The sequence below is a fragment of the Chlorocebus sabaeus genome, chromosome 12 (assembly GCF_047675955.1).
Source record: "Chlorocebus sabaeus isolate Y175 chromosome 12, mChlSab1.0.hap1, whole genome shotgun sequence".
NCBI classification, from domain to species: Eukaryota; Metazoa; Chordata; class Mammalia; order Primates; family Cercopithecidae; genus Chlorocebus; species Chlorocebus sabaeus.
The window spans coordinates 1,276,085-1,280,445 of record NC_132915.1 but is presented as its reverse complement, the minus strand read 5'-3'; the positions used below and the strand labels follow the sequence as shown (position 1 = coordinate 1,280,445).

Below are 4,361 nucleotides of genomic sequence, written 5' to 3'. Positions count from 1 at the left end.
TGTTATTGTGGTCCACCCTGTATCTGAATGCAGCACTATTCCCGTCACTTTTCACCATGCAGGCTACCTGCTCCAAAGGCCAAGACTCTGCTCCCACTCCCCTGGCACCCCGTGGAACCACTCCTCTGTGACCCTCAACAAAGTCCCAGCTTTCCCTGTGTTCACTTTCCTCTTGTGCGCTGCAGCTGGAGTTCTCGGTACTAGAGCAGTGGGTAGGACTTGGTCTGGCTGCTGCTTCATTAGAGGAAACCAAAAGGCATTCTGGATCTTGTAGGGGAAGAGTAACTCCTGGTAGGTTCTTAGTTGTAATGAACCCCTGTTACAAAGGACACATAAACAAGAGAAAAACAAACAGAAGTTGATTAATATGTGTATTTCATATATACATGGGAGATACCCAGAGAACTGTCCTGAATCGTTCTCCAAGAAGTGGCCTTGACTCCCAGCTTATGTAAGATCTTCAACAAAGAATAGTACATTTTTAGAGAAGGGACAAAACAAAGGAAAAGGACTGTAAGTCTCTGCGGGCAACCTGCGGGAAGGCAAATCCATGGTGGATAAAGGCTGGCTCGACAGCCGGTTAAGTAGAGACCTCTGTATCACCTCCAGGCCAATGAGAGTCTAAAGCAGCCTTCAGTGGTCAACCTTTGTTCTCCTGGGCAGGAATACTCTTTGTCTCTGTAAATCTATGTCCTGCTTTTAGACAAATAGAGGGAAGACTGAGGGGTTCCTGCATCTGCTTCTTAATCATTTTCAGCTGAACAATCCTTCGTATTTGGGGATGGCATATTCTGATCTCCCAGGAGCTCGTGGAAGGTACTCAGTAAATGCTTGTCAGATGAATGCATGACCAAGAGAAAGTCCCACCACTAGGTGCAAAGGAACTCATAGGTGGGAATTTTCTCTCTCAAATTCCTTAAAATAATTATCAACATCATTATCTTACATTCATTTAATCAACATGCAAGATATATTGGTAAACAATGTGTGAACATTGTCTTTTAATCTCATAAGAATCATATCAGCAGATTATTACTATTATTGTTGTTGTTATACCTGTTTTACAGATGAGGAAACTGGGCTCAGAGAAGCTAAGCTAATTGGCCAAGATAGAACTCAAAGCTCTGTCAGTCTGTCTGCAACGCTATCCGCATCCCTAACCCTTGTGGCAACTGTCATGGTTTAAGGCAAAAACCGATAAGTAAAGAGCATGGAGTAGCCCTTGCTATTCATGCTTGCTGCGCTGAGAAGCTTTCCAAAAGCCTGAGGCCTTGAAAGAACACATGGGGCCTGCAGGGCTGATCATGCAGGGACCACCTTTTGCCAACCGAGAATGAATAACCCAGATACCCAGGTTTCTTGATATCTGCAAGTCTAGAAGCACTTTATACTGCTTTCAGATTATTTGTTAAAGCACAACAATTCATATTATGTAGCACTTTACAGTGAATACATGCTCTGACGAACATCAGCCTAATCACAGAACTGTCTTGTCGTTAGGCCTGTCGTACTACTCTTCCCATTCTCCAGAGGAGGGCACTGAGGCCCACAAAGCTTGTGACTGTGCTGGGCAGAGGCCGCACAGGGCCTGGAACGCCGGACTTACCCTTCCTTCACGCCGGGCTTGTCTTGGTCAGCATGTTACCTTTCCTTTATCCCTCACCCACTCCCTTCCACAAAGCAAGCTATGGGGAAATGATGACAGATTAGCCTTTACAGAGGGAAAACCAAATAATGGTAGGTTTCAAAATATTATTTTGAAAAGTTTTTTAAAGGCATCCAGTCCTGTTAGCTACGAAAGCTGTAAAAAAAATAAACCACAAGAGTTCAGTGGTTTGAATTCAGCTGAGGCTGGGAAAAATGCCATGGATGGCTTTTACTTAGGTGGCCAAGCTGCCTACATTTTTCTAGCAACTTCGGGAGTTGGCCAATATCCACATCTGAAAAACCATCCTGGGCCCTGAGAAACCTCCTGCTTGCCCAGCTCCACAGACAGAAAGACTGTGATGGGGCCCAAAACAGGATTGGCTGAGATCAAGGTCGCGGTAGCTGGCAGGGCAGGTGGGCTGTGCATTGTGACGCCAGCGGGGACCCACACCGGGCACCCACAGGATGCGGGTTTCAGCGGGTGCCAGGCCCACGCCCAACACCCTGTCCTTTATTCCTCTCTTCAAACCAGCTGGATCTTGAGCCCACTCACCTGAATGCTGAACGTTTTAGTTGAAAATTTACCAGATACGAACAGGGAGGTTTTGTATTGGGTGTTTATTTCCCAGACCATGGGGGTTGGGGATGGGAAGAGGATGACAAGGCAGCAAACAAAAAGATTTTACAGCCGCCCACCCGCTGAGGACTCCAGCGAAGGCTTGAATTGCTGAGGATTACTGAGAGGCCTGGGGCTGCCATCAGAGCTAGCAGGCGAGGGGAGAGAGAGTGCAGTGCTCAGTGCAGCGGCGGAGGCTGGGAAGAGCTGTCCCGGGCTGTTTTCAGGAGCAGCTGCTCAGCTTCGGTGGCCTGTTCCCTGGGCTGACGGGGCCACAGGCATCGAAAACCCGGCCTAGCCCAACCTCTGCCGGCCAAACAGCCCCATAAAACCACAGACTCCTTTTAAAAAGCAATAAAAGGAGCCATGCCCAGAACACCAGATCAGGGCAGGACATGGGGTGAAGATGTGTGAGGGAGAGAACTGGGGGAAACAGTTCCAGGAACCTACGTCTGTGCGAGTGGTTGGGGGGGGCGCATGGTGTGTGTGTGTGAGTGTGTGTGTCTGTGTGTGTGTCTGTGTGTGTCTGTGTGTGTGTGTGTCTGTGTGTGTCTGTGTGTCTGTGTGTGTGAGTGTGTGTGTCTGTGTGTCTGTGTGAGTGTGAGAGTGTGTGTGTGAGTGTGTGTGTCTGTGTGTCTGTGAGTGTGAGTGTCTGTGTGTGTGTGAGTGTCTGTGAGTGTGTGTCTGTGTGTGAGAGTGTGTGTGTCTGTGTGTCTGTGTGTGTGTCTGTGTGTGTGAGTGTCTGAGTGTGTGTCTGTGTGTGTGTGTGTGTGTGAGTGTGTGAGTGTGTCTGTGTGTGTGAGTGTGTCTTGTGTGAGTGTGTGTCTGTGTGAGTGTGTGTGTGTCTGTGTGTGTCTGTGTGTGTGAGTGTGTGAGTGTGTCTTGTGTGAGTGTGTGTCTGTGTGAGTGTGTGTGTGTGTCTGTGTGTGTCTGTGTGTGTGAGTGTGTGTGACTTGTGTGAGTGTGTGTGTCTGTGTGAGTGTGAGTGTGTGTGTCTGTGTGTGTGTGTGTGTGAGTGTATCTGTGTGTGTGTGTCTGTGTGTGTGTCTGTGTGACTGTGTGTGTGTGTGAGAGTGTGTGTGTGTGTAGAGAGAGAGAGAGATCTTCTTGCAGGGGAAAGCCAAGAGAGATGACAGACCCTGGGGACTGGCAGACAGTAATTCCACTGTCGCCTCCCCGTCCTGTGGCCTAGTGTCCAGCTCAGGCCATGGACCCTGCAAAGCGCCCCCTCCCCCCAGCCACTCCCCTCCTGCCTTCCTGGCCCTGAACGCCCAGGACGGCTCAGGCCTTCATCCCTACTTGCAAGCGGCAGCAGCCACCTCTTGTTTCCCGGCGCTGTCGGAGAAGGCTGGGGCACTGGACAGTCTTTTGGGCACCTTCCAAAACTATGTGTGTAAAAAGAAACAGGGCTTGTAAAAGAGACCTTTGCGCACGAGGGCTTCCTCGCCTTCCCTGAACAGGAACAGACAAGAATCTCTTCTGCAGCTTCCTTGGGTTTCTCATCGCAGAGACGCGCTTCCCCCGGCTGTCTGTCGGCGGGAGGGAGGTTTGCAAAGCCTGCAGGATAAGCAAGAGTGGGAACGCTGCGCATTCACCCGCAGGAGGCCACCCACGGAGACTGCGGGGAACACACACACTCACACACAAATACGCGCAAACACAAAGAAACCTCCATTCAGCCCATCTCTCAACATGAAGCAAACGCATGGCAAACATTGCAAAATCTCGGCTTTGCTGGGGTGGCCGCTGGGTCTTTAGATGGGTATTAACGCAATTGGTAGACATTAACCCGTTGTGTGCCGCCTGCTGGCTTATTCTCCAGCTGAGAATGAAGGGAGAAACCGGGTTTTAAGAAAGTCTCAGAAGCAAACGATGTGATGGTGGATACTGTATACCATTCAGGGAGAGAAGCAGCACACCAAACTGAGTATTTGAGTAATACTAAAATACAGTTAATATCACATTTTTAATGACGCCGATTGCAGCCTTGATTATTCAATATTAATCCCAACTTTAATAAAAGTATAAGATGCTACAAGACACTCAAATGCAGTTGTAGAATTACTAGCTCTGGGCTTCTCAAACTTGAACAGGCGCA

The 4,361-nt window shown here is 49.1% G+C and overlaps 1 pseudogene; it reads right to left on the bottom strand.

Moving 5' to 3' along the window:
- Positions 1-2,224: 2,224 nt before the first annotated feature.
- On the bottom strand, positions 2,225-3,473 carry LOC140712898 (uncharacterized; annotated as a pseudogene).
- Between the last annotated feature and the right edge of the window lie 888 nt (positions 3,474-4,361).